This window comes from Falco rusticolus, chromosome Z (assembly GCF_015220075.1).
Source record: "Falco rusticolus isolate bFalRus1 chromosome Z, bFalRus1.pri, whole genome shotgun sequence".
Classification (NCBI taxonomy): Eukaryota; Metazoa; Chordata; class Aves; order Falconiformes; family Falconidae; genus Falco; species Falco rusticolus.
In genome coordinates this window covers 59,302,794-59,319,545 of record NC_051210.1, presented here as the reverse complement: position 1 = coordinate 59,319,545, position 16,752 = coordinate 59,302,794, and the positions used below count along the sequence as shown (strand labels likewise).

At 39.3% G+C, this 16,752-nt stretch overlaps 1 protein-coding gene across 1 annotated transcript in view; it reads left to right on the top strand.

The window, feature by feature from the left end:
* The window catches only part of LHFPL2 (LHFPL tetraspan subfamily member 2), a 125,620-nt gene that overhangs the window by 88,335 nt on the left and 20,533 nt on the right, over nucleotides 1–16,752 (top strand). The window lies entirely within an intron of this gene.

Below are 16,752 nucleotides of genomic sequence, written 5' to 3'. Positions count from 1 at the left end.
TAACCCAGCCACAGCTGTTTCATAGCTTTTGCTGAAACCTGAAACTAGGGGAAAGGTAGAGAAAGTCTGTATACAGATTTTTGAATGTTAAATCCACACAGGATTTTTTTCTGTTCAATTCTGTTTTCTGGTGACTCCATTCAGCCGTGCAGTTGTTTTTTACAAGTACCCTAATTAACTTCTGTCTCATATTTAAGGACAGAATTATTTCGTGGATAAAACATCCATCTATTAAGGGTTTATATACTGCTGTGAACCCTTTTTCTAGGATCCTGGTTGTATTACTTACCTCAGTTAATACCATATTATAGATCTACTCTTTCATATGAATTAAGGCTCCTTGCGTCTTCCCTCATGCGTCACATTTTTAAGATCTCTGGCCATTCTTGTTGCTGTTCTCTGGACTCTCTTGTCTCATCTACATCTTTTGCTAAAGCAAAAAGCTGGATGCGTTGAAAGTGCCTGGAATAATTGCCTTCTGTGTCCTGGTAAGAGTACAGACACATCCCTGAATTCTAATTCAGCTTCTACTTTTTTAGTTTTGCTTTTGTCGTCTTGTCATACTTCTGACTCCTACTCAGTTGCAACCCATTTTACAGTTGGATCCTTTTCTATAGTACTGCTAGCTGTTCTTCACTCTGTGTTTATAGACTTGATTTCTCTTTCTCGTTACTTACCATCATTGAATACTGTCTTCTTTTGATTTCAAGCTATTCTATGTTGTACTTTCAAGAAGTAACTAGTAGTGTTCTGTGTTACTGCTATGTCCAGATTCCTGGATGCTTCAGTTGTTTATTAAAAATAAAAACAAAACTTCATCATCTCCTGATGGAGAAGGGGAGAATGGGACAGTTTTAAAGTAACTTGGTCTGATCCTTTCCTTCCTTCCTGCCCCACTTTTTATTTTTTCTTACAAGAAACATTCCAGATCTGTTTGTCTGCAATTTTCTGGACATCTGAGCAAATATGTACGTTCTTAAGATAGAGCAAAAGCTTATCTCCTTCTTATGTACCATTTCTGGCTGAGAAAGCAGCAGAGCTGTTCTAAAATGCATCAGTATCCTGTTACTGCATTTGTCCTTTTCCTCATTTAATCTCATCAGTGTCGGTTGATTTGTAGTCCTTGATACATACCAAGGCTTCAAATTGATGAAGTTTATGATAAATAAGTGCTATAAGTAGGTCCAGTTACTGACTTCTATTCCAATTAGATGCCTGTTGAATTCCTGTACTGCAGATCGTGTCTGCCATAGAGAGAGGTTGTAAGGGTTACCTTTGATTTAGTCAGTTTAAGCTTACTGCATTTTTTTCATTATCTCTTCAGATGTCTGCTTTTTTGAAATGCAGTCTTGGAAAGCCCCTAATTGTACCTTGTTAACTGCTTGGTGGACTTAGTGTAAACCACTGTCTCAGCTCACAGTATTGCAACACAGCACAACAATTTTTTGGCATAGGTAGTCTTCCAGTGTTACAGCACATATATGGGCAATATGAATATAATGTAAGCATCAGTTTTAATTGTGAAGAGGGAAAAACAAGCACCCCTGTTTTTTTGGAGGGGGCTGATGTTCAGCTTTCGCAGGTTCAAAACTAAGTTCAGGATGTGACAGACATGCAGGGATACATTCACCCTCTACTAAGTTTCTCCATTACCTGTTTTGAGGAGCTGTTTCCCAGTGATTTCATGATACATGTTTATTCTCCTGAACTTTTGAAAGGTCACTTATCATTTCAAGGGTTTCTTAGGTGATTAGTAATCAAGAGTCTCACTTCCTGAATACTAGCTGATCTAAGTGAAACATAGTAACTGAGTCAGTTTGTTGTTTTGTTTCTAAGATTACAATTGTAGATGCATGTTAATGCTCAAAAGAAGCTTGTATTCCTGCGATCAAATAGCAAGGCAAGCCTCTTGGAAACGATGAGTTCATAAACTGTTGGCAATGAAGTAAGAATTTTTTAATGATACTGAGCATTTCTAAGTTTATCCTATGAAATCTTTCTGCTCAGGAAAAAAAAATCTCTGCATTTACCATTTCAAAAGTTTTGCTGTAGTTGAGAAGTCTGATATATCTACAGTCTTAATGTTGTGTATTAGTTTCTTCTGGGAACCAAATTCAAACAACGTCACTAACCAAAGGGATTTGTGTCTTAGTATTCTGGTGGGTACATGAAAGCATTTTACCAACTGAAAGATCAGTGTCATAGTCTGTATTTGTTTGTGCTTTAAGCCACAATTTTATTTTAACTAGGAGCTAAATAATATTGTGCATGACAAGTTACTGCAGAATGTATCTAGCAAATCTTTTCAAAATAAAGCAAAACACACACCACTATCGTGCCTCCCCAGTGGGCATTGCCTGGATTTTGTTGGAATCAAATGGGTTTCAGTTTCTTGCTTTCATGGCTGGGGGGGAAAAAGTTGGGTGGGTTGTGTTCTTTATTTTCTCTCTGTCTGGTTTTTACAGCGGGTCTGTCTGATAGCATGCATAACATGTTAATCAGTATTGGACTAACAATGTCCCTGAGATACTGTGGTAGAACATAACTTTGAATTAATTTAGGTATATGTGTAGTATTGTCACACTAAAAAATCTGCTGTATGCTGATGCTTAATTTTATTGAGATAAATATTTATATTTTTAAAAGATAGCTCATTTATATGCTGTCTTACTTAATCAACTGTGTTTATAGTACATTTTTAAAATCAGCGTAAGTGCTTTTAAGAAAGGTGCAGTAATGGAAGTGCTGCAGTGTCCTCTTTTTTTCACTATTGATGTAGATGTGGCTTATGTCTGCCAAGGCAGGGAGGGAAAAAAGGTTAAAAATTTTTTTCCTGTGTTAATTGTTTCCATGCTTCATTTGTCTTACAAAGGCTTTGCTTGTTCTTCAGTGATTAACTACCATGTAAGTACAGTACCAACAAACCTAAACAAATGCTTTTTTTCATCTGCTGTCTCAGAAAGCAGAAGAGAAAATGGACAAGTCATCCTTGTTTTTCTCAGTAGGGTGCTGCTAAACATTTATTTTTGAACTGCTTCAAAACCAAGCTTAGAGTAATTCCTCCCTTCTAAGCAATTCATATTTGCCCATCATGGTCATAAGCATATGACTTTGCAGTGTGATGTAAAACTTATATGAATCCTGACAGCTATGTTGAACTCTTGAATGTTTTGCTCCCTCAGTTAAAAGAGTTTCAGTGGTAGTGTACCCTTAAGAAACTGGGTCGTTTGGGGTCTGATAAAGGGATGTGTCTGGTTTTATCCCTACTCAAGTTGTCTTCACCAGCATTCTTCTGTGCATGTCCTCTTGGTGTTTTCAGGAGATAAAACATAGTTTCAGTTGCATGGAGGGATAACTGCCTTCTTGTCCCAAGACCCTTCTTGATCTTTTCCTCCCGATTAAGCATTGGGTTTTTGTCTGTCATTCTAAATGAACACACTGTGGAACAGTTAGACTTATTTACATAATCTCATGCTCTTCCTGGATTTAAAGGAATTGCTTACAAGAGTTCATAGGTGTCCTGTTTCTTGGTCTTACTTGAGCCTGGGTTGATTACACCCCTTCACTGCATTCTTCAACATAGAAAGGTTACTGCTGTGTTTCATAAATTCCAGTCTTCTGTATTAGACTTCTCTTTACAAATCCCCCCAGAGTTTTCACAAGTTATGCCATCACTGACCATTATTTTGCATATGTTCCAATTATCTGCCATTGTTCTACAGCTTCTTATAAAATTTGGTTATCAGCTTTCTTAAGTCATCGTTTAACATTTGTATTGTAAGACTTCTGGTTATGCCAGTTTTTGTACAGGTGAGTGGTATAAAGCATCTGCAGCTCGGAGGCACATGAAGCGAGGACACCTTGGTCAAATGTGCCCCGGGTCACGTAGACCTTATTTTTCTCCCATTTTGTCATGAAGCTGTGGTGCTGCTGAGCTGCACTGCTGGGTTTCCTTAGAAAATGTCTCAGGCTTTCAGAGGTGGCCATCAGCAACCAGGCTTTTGGAGCATGAATGAGTACATCAGTCTCCACACAGGTGCAACTGAATGTCCATAATTTCTGTTGTTCCCTTTCATATTTTACCACACTCTCATTGTCTTTGAGTACAGTAGTAGTGCATTGACCTTCTCTTACGTGTACAGTTTTCCTGCACAGGTTATTGTAACGGCATATGTTTGCATTCCCATAGTGTGCTTTGTTCCACCACACTCTTCCTCTCACCAGCTGATTCCTATTTCTTTATTTTTCTTAACCATATTTGCATAAAGACATGGATGTTTTACTGTTACTTTCCTTCCTCACTAACTCGCAGCTGCTCCAGATTTATTTTTAGTATTTCACCTTATCTCTTCCTTGCATTTGCTTGTGGTTTAAGTACTTTCTGCTTATTGTTTCTTTTTATAGCTTCCTGTAAAAAAAAAAAAAAAAAAAAAGCAATCCTTAAACATAAATATGAGTTTTCAAACAAGGGAGAGGATTGTTTTACTAGGTGTAACTGTGACCAGCATGTTAGTTTTACATTTCAGACACACACCTAATCTAAGCTAACCTGTCATGTTTGTTTGGGGTTTTTTTCTACAAACCCACCAACTTGCCAAGTACCTTTTTATACAATCTTATTGTAACAGCTCATAAAGAAACCAAAATCTAGTACATACAAGTTTTTCCACATTGGAGGAAAGGAGCTATATGCATTCTTGTTCTTCTTGCAGCGTATTTCATTGCCGTTTTAAATACTTTTAAGACGTCATGCATACAAGACACTGTCTGTGGAATAACAAAGAGAATCACAGCTACTCCTGTGCTGTAAGCAGTATTTCTCTCCAGCATATGGCAGTTGAGTGCGATGTTGCTGTGAAGCTACGATGCTGCATAATTCCTGCAGTTTCTTATTTCAGCCTGCAGTTGGAAGACAAGATACTGGGTATGTCCTAGGTAAACAGACTCTTCTAAAACTTTTCAAAATGCTTTAGAATGTTGCTGAACATTTTATGTTAACCCCTTAAGTACTGATGTTCTTCATAACTATGTATTTTGAAAAAGCATTCGGGAGTTCAGTACAGCTGCTAGGACTCATAGAAGTCTTACATCACACTGCAGAGTCATGCCCTTATGATCATGATGAACAAATACAGAAATTGCTTAGAAGGCAGGAATTACCCTAAGCTTCATTTTGAAACCATTCAAAAATAACTGTTTAGCAGCACCCTACTGAGAAAAACAGGGATGACTTGCTCAATATCTTCTGCCTTTTATATTCCCTTCCCTGAATAGGATAGCAGATTTTGGTTGTAGTGGAAAAGGAACAAAGTAGTTCTTTCCTTTCTTGGGAATAACATGTGCAGTAAACAAACTTGTGTGTTCTTGTAGTCAGTGGCACAGTCTTTAAACACAGACAAACACAATTGCCATTCATCTCCTACAGCAATCTGTATTAGGTCTCTTCCAGTCCAGGGATAATAAACCTGTCTATTTTGGTAAAGTTTAAGTTGTGTTTTCTAGTGCTCTATCTAGAGCTGCTCAGACAACATCTTAAAATATTGCTACCAAAAGACTCAATACCAGTGCAGGCATCACCAGCAGTGCAGATGCCACCAGTAACAAAGCCAGTGGCAACAGTTTCGCTGTGAAAGCCTGGTACATGGCAAGTATTTCCAAATAAAAAGGTGGGCAGTCGAGGTGGATCTTGGCCCTACAAGGACAGAACCAGTAAGGGCACAGGGCACCAACTGCAGCTAGGAGAGCACAGCTGCCAAGAGGCTGCTGCAGCACTGCCGACAGCTCTGACCTAGCTGTGCATGTGTACCAACCAGCCTCTGGGTGCATCCCCAGGAGCATCTGCGTTAAGTCTCTCATCTCTGTCTTGCAACAAACCCCTCTTTCTAGGAGAGCTACAGAAGAATCTAGATTTTGCAACAGCAGTTACATCATCTCAGTTCACTTGGTATTTTCACAGTTTCAATTCAGATGAAATCATTATCCAAATGAGTCTGACCAGTTAAATCTTTTGGCATCTTTTGGCTGTACTACAAATGGACCAGGGTCCAGCAAAAAGCTTTGAGAGCTTCTACTATTTTACTCTTGTGCAATCTTGACAACTCAGAGAATACACAGATGAAAATGATTCCAGGAGCAAGGGCTGAAATGGTTGGTTCAACCTGTTTGTGTTTTGTTTTTTAACTTTGAAAGCTCTGTTTTACCCTAGTGCAGAAAGTGTAATGTACACCAACCGGTGTATTTTTGGAATTTATCCTATACAAAACACCAAACTGATCTGTCCACTCTTACTGTAGACAATGAATTAAAGTTTAAAAGAAAAACAACACCCTGAAAGAAATAACTCCTTACTTTTTTGAAGATGGCATTCACTGAACACAGATTAATTAATGTTATGTCCAATTCATGTAGAATTGTATTCCTTGTCATACAGATATGCAAGGGGAGCCTGATGTGCCATTTTGTCACAGTAGGTGCCAAGCTGATGATACCTGCGTGTGTTGCAGACACTACTCATCCAACAGTGCGTGGAGGCTGGCAGGGGTCTGGATGTGCATTGAAGCTGCTTTGTTTCCATTTTGATTTATTCAGTGGATTGTTGAATTTGTAACATTTTTTTTCTTAATGCTTTAAGATGATAGTTTTTGAAGTTCAGCTTTTTATGTAGGTATTTTTACTGGTTAACTAAATAAAATAAGATCTCTGGTGTCCCCTAATCTTTTTCCTGCTATAATGAAAAATAGATAAATCTCCTGATTCAGTCTTTAGGCAGGAAGAATGGAAAGTTGTTTTGCAAGGAGACAATGTTTCCAAGTTTTTGTACTATATATATATATATATATATATATATATATATATATACACACAAGATAAAACTTGTAACTGTGTCAAATAGCAAGATTTTAGGCATTATCAGAGATCTGAAGCTTAGTAATGAGCAGCAATCATTGGAAGGCATTTCAGTACATTAAGCAGTGCTTCATTAAAAACAAAACAAAACAAAACCCTGCTGGCAAAGGAAACCAGCTGCAGATATTATAGCATTGGCCTTTTGCTCTCAACATGCATGTGTTTAAGTAGTCTATTTTAATTTTTTCTTTATTTCTCTCCCTTGATGCTTTGGGCTAATCTCATAACTTTTTTACTCAACAGCAAGAGAACATAGAGCTAAGCATCCTGAAAAAGACAAAAACTGAGAAAATATTGTTTTGCTCATTACATTCCATTTTAGGCTCAAATGGTTTTGATGATTGGATTGCTTTATCTGAACTATTAATTCTACAGTCTTAACATAAACAAATAGGCAAGGATTGGTAGAAGAGCATGTTCTACCCACCTGAGACAGAGATAAATGTGCAGCTACGTGAACTTGGAAGTTTATTCAGAACACAACTGAGATATGTGTTTGAGGAGAATACTGTGAACTGGAATATATGCAAATGTTGGCACTGTGCACAGCTTAAGCTGTGATACTGAATGGTCTTTGTGGATTCATGAGATAAGTTTCTGAGTAAAATTCTGATAAATGTTTAAATGTCTGGTCTGTATTACCATATTTTCTTTCCATTTTATAAATGCTGTTAATGATTTATTCATATCTGCTTAATTTTGTCCCTGATTAAATGAGCTGATTTTCTAGAGGGTATTTATTAGGAAGTGGAAGATAAAATTTATAATTTGCAACCATGTCTTTTAAAGAACCAACTCATGCTAAGGATTGCCATTCTCAATTTACAAAATGCAGTGCACTGTATAGATTGGATTTGAAACAGCAAGTTGCATGATGAACAGTTAATGAAAGTGTTTCTTGTGCTGTGTATGTACACTGTACTTTTAATTTTGCACTGAAGCTCTGTATTTATATAGAGCTTGAAATGCAGCAAGAAAATCTAGTGCACAATCTTATCTTTAAGGATCATTTTCAGAATCCAATTGAATGTTTGAAACTTACAAAGCAGACAGATTTTCTTCAAGCTGGTAGTATGCAGGGATTTTTTCTTAATAGTACATGACTTTTCAGGCATTGGGAGATCTGCAGCTCTGCAGGTTTATTTATTTGCATTTTCGAGTGGGGAAGACATAATCAAGAGCTTTGCACTACAACCACATGCCAAATTTATGGTAGTTTTTAGATTGCATTTGCTTTCAAAAGGATTAATGTCAGTGAAAGCTTTAAAAAGAAAACTCACCAACCCAATACATAAAAAGGCTGGCTGTCCTGAAGTAAGTCTGTTACCTGTAACCTTGAGGGACCTGTTGAATATCTGCCATTGCCCTGTAGCTTTGTTCTCTTCGATAAGATATGCATGTGGGCAGAATCATGCCCTATAGGGGATGTTGTGACTGAAGTTACGTTCTTCTCTGAAGCAGGTTGATAAGGGTAGTTGTAGAGGTAAATTTGTTTCTTTGCAGATGAATTTGTATTTCCTGATAATGATGGACAAGCTGTTGTGGCATGTTGCTATGGAAGTTATCTATTTCAACAGTGTAGTAGGAAAAACAGTACAGTTTAATAACAAAACTGTTTCTCTGTGACCAAGAAAATCAAAAGTTACTGTTGGAGATAGGATGATTTCATTTAGTATCATTTTTCCATGGTCATACTTGATGGAGAAGGAGGAGTAACTTTGCAGGCAGTGTGTCAGGGCTGGTGATAAACAGTGATAGAGGAATAGCTGAGGTTTGTGTTTGAAGGATGACAAGAGAAGTGGATGACACAGTGCATGACACTGAGGGGTGTATCAAACACCCGAAGTTTTAGGATTGGCATTGGCAGCATTCATGTTCAGTTCCCAGTATTGCTATAGACTTTGTTTTATGACTCAGGAACATCTCCGGAAAACTGGGATGATTAATAATGCCTTCTTCCTTTAATTTTTCCTATGTATAGCAGGAAGGTGTAGCACTACCTTACCTATATGCGTGTATCCACACATGTTCAGTTTTAGTTTGCACCATTAAGTGCTGCTGTGACACAAACCACAGGACATCAGTGACAGAGAGGTGATAGAGCATTTTCAGAGGAAGTGAATCTGAGAAAGGTAAAGATTGTTTTTCCCTCTAGCTCTTGTCAGCTTTTAAAATTTTTTATGAGTTATTCATTTTCACAGTCGTATACATTTTAAAGACAGAAGAGGACTGTTACTAATACCCAGTCTAGCAAGTCAAAATGCATAAAACAAGCTAGAATTTTGTACATGGCTCAGCTTGTAGAAGTATGTCCAGTCTTGGCTTTAGAATTAAATCCAGTTGCTAAAATAAATCATTGGGTTTTTGTTTCTTGCTCTAAAATGGGGTTTGCAGAATTTGAATTACTAGTTCAGATCTTTCTGAGCTGTTTGCAGTGAGCTTCCATTTTAAAGTCTAGAGATCCCAACTGCACACAACATTCCTGTCATTATTAATTAATGAAATATGCAGTATCAGAAACATCTCGTTTCAGTTCTGTCTTGGCCATGGTTAAAAGTTTAGCCATTAATAACAGTTAAAGCTCACATTCAGTAGATGTTCACAAAGATACTGTATGTCTCTTTTTCTCTGAGTACTTTGCATTTTTCCAGACTAGATGAAAGGATTTGCAGGCACTTTTTTCAAGTTTGCTGTTGTGTGTGGTGCCCAGATATTTCAGATGTCTACTTGCCTTTCCAGTACGGAAATATGGCAGCTCTGATCCATCATGACCCTTTTCAGTTACCTGAGTCACTACTGGTTCTCCTCGTCTCCAGTAGAATGAAAAGTCAGTGTGTGCTCAATGAAGGTGTTCCTGTCACGTACACACATTTGTATGCTTTAGTGTGCTGAGCTGCTCATCTGTATTGATTATTTTTGAAGGACATTTCACTTCCAGTTTGAAACACGAGGAACATAAATGGGTACATACAATTTGAAACATGATAGGTTCTCCATCTTACCTGTCATTGGTATCATAGCCAGGTAGTTTGCTTGAGCTGTATGGCCCAGATCCAAAGTGCATCCTGTTCTGCCAAAAGCCCATCCTTTCCGAGAACATTACACATCATGAGCCTGGGGAACAGTCAATGCCTGTGGAGGTGACTTGCTAACTGGTAGCTTTCTGGAAGGACTGGGAAGATTTTTTACTAGCATATGCAGTGAGTAGCAGTGCAAACACCTCTGGGTCCTTCCTGCTTGCGAAGGGCAGTCCTCAGGTCTACAGCCTTGGGTCTGGTCTCAGCAGAGGAATGACGCACCCAGGGCCATTCAGACAGGCTGGAGATCTATAACCTTTGTGATTGCTGTGCTAACTAATGCAGCCACAAATGTGAACGCACGTGGTTTCCCTTCAAGAGTTAACTGAAGCAGTTTCCTTCATAGAAAGAACCAAGGCTGTTTGCAGTGGTGTCTGCTTTGCCTAAAGGCAAATGAGGGGCCCAATATGGTGTCCCCTGTTGGCCTAACTTCAACAGGCACCTCCAGTAAGTGCCTTTTTCTGAAGGTTGTTTGTCCAAAACAGCTTCTCTTCCCTTCTCTTCCCTTTGATTTGAGAGACTGTTCCTTCCGAAACAGTCCTCACATCTTTGATCTGCTGTTTGCGAGGCTTTTCCTGTCTCAGTATTGTCTTTTTAGTAAGCAGTTCTCCAGAGTTTGCTGAGAAGTGGCATAACTGAGTCATTCTTTCCTTTCCTGCCTGTTTTTCTCACCAGCCTCATATTAAACAATAGCCAATACATTAGTATAATAAATATCTTAATACAATATTCATAAATTATTAACAGTAGTTCCAAATCTGTCATGATGAACTCATGGGACTGAATTGCTTTTTACAACAAGCACGGATTCCAAGTTTTTTGGGGCTGACACTCTAGCTAGCTCATACACCCACTATTAACTATTTAGACAGCCAAACCCTAGCTTCCTTTTAAAGTAAAAATCCTTAGTATAAAAATACCAAGGATTTGTTTGCTACCAAATATTAGTAGTACTTTCCTTCTGACGTCCCATTTTCCTCCTGACCACCCTTTCTCCCCCACCAAAGTCCCGTAGAAGCCATAGTTAAGAGTTGTAAGAAGTAATCACAGTACAATGAATTATTTGGGTCCATTTAATGGGATGTTGTAGGTGACCAAGAAAGGGGGCTTCAGATGAGACTCTTGAAGACTGAGACTTCAGTGAGCTAGTGGGGAATCAAGTAGGAAAGGAAATTCTCAATTCCACTCCCAGCTGGTAAATTCCTGAGCAGTTAGGCTATCACTAATTGTAGCCAAGATTGCTCCCTTAGTGATGATTTTTTATGTGATGTGTAATTTTCTCTTGAGATAGCAACAATAGAAATGCTACACATTAGCCTTCCTGAGCCTCATAGGTTTTAATAAATTTTGGAATTGCAAAAGATCTTGAGTAAGTTTTCAAAACACAACGTAATGACTGTAGATTTAAGGAATTTTCTAAGTCAATAAATAGGGAGCAATGGAACAAATCTCCTGCCTCAGAATTTGTGGTTCAGGGGAGATGCTGGAAATCTGAGTTAGCTTGATGTGCTCTTAGTGGGGGGGCAATAAGCAAAGTTTTGTCTGGATGAAGGAAGAGGGAAATGAATCCTGTGTTTAAACCTCCCCTGCAGCTGGTCTAAAAATTTGGAAAGTCTCAGTCTTCTAGTGATATTTCAGTGATGTATTGGCCCCATTAAAGTCAGTGGGAGTTTTGCCACAGCTTTTAATGAGGTCAGAAAGAGAATAGTACATTTCAACTGCTTTTTTTTTAAAAAAAAAAAAGTTGGAAATAAGTTTTATATTCATTTCTTTTACAGTGATATATTCTAGGAACAAATCCACCTGTAATTAGATGACATTTTCCGTAGCAGGATAGGAAGAAGCCCACTTGCAAGATGGGATGGAACAACCATCTCAAGTGCAGCCATAGGAGAGCAACAGTCACTGACAGCATTTTTTTTCCCTTGTTTGTTTGTTTATTTTTTACCTGTTGGCTTACATAGAATTTGGGCATGCGAGTGATAGTTTAAGATTTTACATCTACAGGTTCTGCCTTTGATAGAGGAAAAAGCTGAAGTAAATAGGGCATAATTCAGATGAAAGGCAAGGATACTCCAGTGAGTTTTAACTGTTCTGCTTTTAGTTATTTTTCACATCTTATATTGTGCCAACAAGAACAAGATATGATGCGTTGTAAGTCTACATTCCTTCTATTACCAGCGAAATGCATCTGTCTATGAATAGAGTATGGCCTGTTTTCAACAGCCTGTCACAATAATGCACTCATTAATATGCCTGTGCAGGTTTATCACAGTTAAATATTTATGAGATATGCAAATGTTTACTCCTTTAATTCACAAGTGATGACTAATCAAAGGTTTGCTTTTTGTTCTTCAAGTAAAAATCTCTGCTCTGGAGTGTTGTTTCAGTAGGCAATAATTTGGTGAAAATCCGAAGGGGGGGGGGGGGAGGGAATTCTTTGCTTGTTCTCTGCTGTTTGTCTGAAGCTATGCAACCAGTTCACTTCTAAAGCACTTTCTCCTGGTTTGTTATTTGACCCTGAATATTTTTTATGACTTTGAAATGTGTTGCATTTAAAAAACAAAACAGAGAGACACTGAAGTAGCCAAGTGTCCTTCCCAGTTCTTGGTCAAGGTGCTTCCTGTGGTGAGTATGCAGTGCTTACCAGGAACCAGTGCCAGCAGAGTTCCTCGTGGTCTGCAGAGAAAGCATACTCCAAACCTTTTAGGACAACTTGTCTTTCCTTAAGTAGTAATTGTTGTACCTGTTCATTTGTGACAGGAGAATGTGACAAACATACCTTTTCCTACATTTGTGAGTCACCTACAAGTGTGTGTGGACAGAAATGCAGAGGTGCATGTTCAGCAAGGTGAATTGGTGTTCATGATGGTGTCTACTGAGAAATGCTGCTCAGCGTGTGGTCTGCTGCTTTGAAGACTGCATGGAAGTTGGCAGGAGCCTGCCTTCTCCTCCTGAGCAGCAGCTCCTGGGGGGACCAAGCGGGAGGGGGAGATTTTTTACTCCATTTATCATCATGCGGAAAATGAATAATCTCCGATGCTCATCTCACATTGTTGAAGTGCTGTCCCTCCTGCCTATGTGGTTTGGTGGCTGCCTCACTGCCAGGCAGGGTGAGCTCACAGTAGACTAGCTTTCTTATCCAGTAACACGTAAGGATGGAAGTGCATAAAGTGGAAGCTCATGTTGACCTGGGTGGGGGTCAGTTGAGGTAATTGAGTCCTGGTGTGTAAGCCTCTTTCTGTTTGTTTTAAATAATTAGTCTGCAAACATCAACATAAATAGGAGCCACTTACACTCTCACAGTTCAGAGCATTTTCATAGTGTTTATAACTGCTAATGAACAATGTTTCAGAGAAAGCAGAACCCTGGCTTCCAAGATATGCACATTTTGGGTTATGAGATGCTCGAGCTTGTGTATTGTAGACAAGGTTTAGAAACTCCTCTGTGTAGCTGTGCTTTGGACTGTAGCAAGCTTTAGAAGAAAATGTCTAATTGTGTCTGGATTTATTTTATAAATTGGGACTGTTTCAGCAGTCTGTGTGGCCTGTTTGTTTAAGCCAAGCTAAAAGCCACTTATCTGAAAATGATGTATTCTCACTCTCGAGCTGACAGAACCAGGCTGGGAAGGACAAAAGCTGACTGTAGGGTTTAGTCTGAGTCCCTGTCTTCAGTCAGACCTTAAAGGAAGCATGAAGGATGGCCATAACGTTGTTCTGAAGATACTTGCAAGTCTCTCCTACGTCGCTTGTGATTGACTTGAATTTGAACTTTGCAGCTGTTCCTTTCTGTCAGCCTGGTATGCAAAAGCAAAACCTTGCAGTTCAACACCTCTAAAATCAAAGCCTTAATTCAGATATTATAATTTGGATCAGCTTATGACTTTCTGGGTTTGGCAGTGTAAGCAAAATGGAGGGAAGCGTGTTTCTTCATCTAGTTTAGAAAAATAGATGTTATTTATGTACTTAGTATATAGCAATGTTGTGTAGCAAAAGGCAGTAATTGAATAGGCTTAGCTGGTGATGTGAAAGTATAACTTGAGGTAAAGTATCTGACTGTCAAAAATACATCTAAAGAGGAAGAAAGTTTTAGTGATATTTTAAGATGGTTGGTTAGCTTAAAATGCATTTAGGAACTGAATTTTATTCTCTCTGAATGCTGTGAGGATCCGATGTTCTTACTGATACCTTTTCACAGTGTCAGACTCCACTTAATCTGGAACCTGACCGTGACCGTGTGCAGGGAGCAGAGTAAATGAGGCTGAAGGTGTAGTTTGGATCTGTCCCAAGAGCTGTGCTGCCCAGCTGAGGAACGGTGGGTTTTGTGGTGGGGTGGGATGGTGCTGCTGAGACCCTTGTGCTGGGGAGCTGCTGTAGTGTGTGGCTCACGTGGGCGCTTGCCATGCGGGGATGTTTCCTCCAGGGGCACCCGCTCCCCCAGTACAAATGGTCTCCTTCCACACCTGTACAATTGAACGCAATAGTAAAAATAGGGGGAGGCCCAAATGCTTAAGGGGCGAGCCTACTTTCTCTCATCTGCTTCCTCAGCAAGAATTGTTTTGAATGAGTTAATACCAAAGGGCTTAAAGATCTGTTGTATATTTTGAATGTGTGCTGTCAAAGCAAATATTTTTACAGTCAGTCAGAAGTGGATAGTGGCATGCTGTGAAGAACATACAGTTTCTGTCATGGAAAAAACTTGTCAAAGAATGAGAAACTGAGAGAAGGACTAAACAGCCACTTTTCAGCCTCACAAGGACCTACCTTGAGTTTCTCTTGAGCAAAAATGGAAGAAAAGGGATGAGCAGTGTGCTGGAGAGAAGCTTCATGAAGCAGTTATTTAGCACGGGCTGTAGCTGGAAACACTTTGATGTATGGCATAAACATGTTGTTGGAGCCGAGTGAGAATTGGTTAGGATCATTTAGAAACTCGGGGTGGGGTGTCTTGGAAGGAAAAGGTTAACTACACAAGTGTGACTGAGCTGTGACTTATGTCCAGTACTTTTATAAGCAATCTTTCCTTCCTAAGTCTCACAAAGAAGAAATGCCCCTGGCCCTTCCTGGGCTGTGCGCCATCCTACTGCATATATTTTCTGTCCATCTGCTCACAAAAAGGAGTTGTAGGAGACTGGCCCCTGCCCCTTGTCTGGTCTTGCCATCCTACTTCCTATGTTTCTGTTTGTCTGCTCACAAAAAGGAGTTGTAGGTGAGTGATGCTCCCTTTTGAGGGTATCCCTAGTGCAAGAATAAATTTATGCAGAAGTTCTCCCATGGGTAAGGGGACATTGCACTGGAGATAGATTTTTGTACCAGAATGAAGTACTCGTTACCTGGGGAAAGCCAAATTGTGAAAGTTTCATTGGAAAGCAAAGTATATTCTGTTGAGCTGTAGTTACTGATGATATTCACTAACTTTTAGGTGCTGTGAATTTTCCCTGTGTTGCAAAAAAAGGAAGTATATGTTCCAGTGAAGTCCTCAGATTTGACACAATCTCCGTATCATCTTTAGACAGGCTATTTCACTTGTGCAGTGACTTTTCTGGAGGTGCTGTGTTCTAAAACGTTACTGCAGTTCATTCTTTCACTTGCATTTCAAATGGAAAAGAACGCCGTGGTTTGGTCTTTTCTTCTGATTCTAATATAGCGTCCCATGTTTGGTATCAGTGCCGCGTTTTTGTGGCTGCCAGTATTCATCTGGAGTTTCCACCTACTTAAGTAAACATGAACTTTGTTCCCGTCTGTGTTCAATAAACGGTATTTTATGTTCAGCAGGTACAGAGTAAGCAGTAACTACTGTAATGGGTGTTCAGCTCTTGTCTCTTGCACCTCAGTTAAAATCCTGGAATTACAAAGATGAGGAGTTCACACAGGTGTGGTGCTTGCACAGAAATAAAGATTCTAGAGCGTTTTGGAACTTCTCTTAAAAAATAAAGACATTTTCTATTAAATTATCTTTAATTGTGCAGATGTCATCAGAAGAATGTAGGTTTGTAGTGGACATCTTCTACATTCCAGTTGTTATTTAAAGTGGAAATACTGAGAAAATCAACTTTTTTTTGGCAGGCTGACAGTTCAGCTCTCTGTTATTACAAAGGGTGTATTCGAGTCATCAATGTGTCAGGTTGCTTGAAAACTTCATACTTTCTCCCAAAAAATGGAAAACAAGCTGAACTGTTACCTCAGTATGGCTAAAAGCACAACTAATATATATTTTGCCTTTTTTTAAGGCAATGCTGAAACATTGAACTAGGGGAGACACAATTCAGTTGTTGGGACAGCAGCTTAAGCCTGTGTATCTGCTAGCGCCAGAGGAGCCTGCAGATCTAGACAAGGAAGAGAAATGTGGATAAGATCGTGTAGATGATTCACTGTGACTAGTACAGAGGGGAGTAGAAATTGCTGGATGAAATTCTGAATGTGTTGGAAGTTGTGGGTATGTGTTTCACTTTGCATTCAGTGGGACTAGGATTCTGCCACTGGACTCAAAACTCCTAAGAAATTAAATACCAACCACATGACAAAGCTGAAAAAGAATTGGGGATGTCTGTTTTTCTGGCATCTGCCGACCAGTTGGTGTTTGGCAGCAGTGGGGTGCAGATCTGGTTCTCGACTCTCTTGCCCTCCAGTTCAATGTCATTATTTTGTTTTTTTGTGGGGAAAACTTGGAAGTGCTACGTTCTCATCACAGAGCGGGTAACATGAGGGCATTTCCTGCTCCCACCCTTGCCCTCAGGCGACACAGCTCCAGAGGCGTGTGCAATGACCCGTTC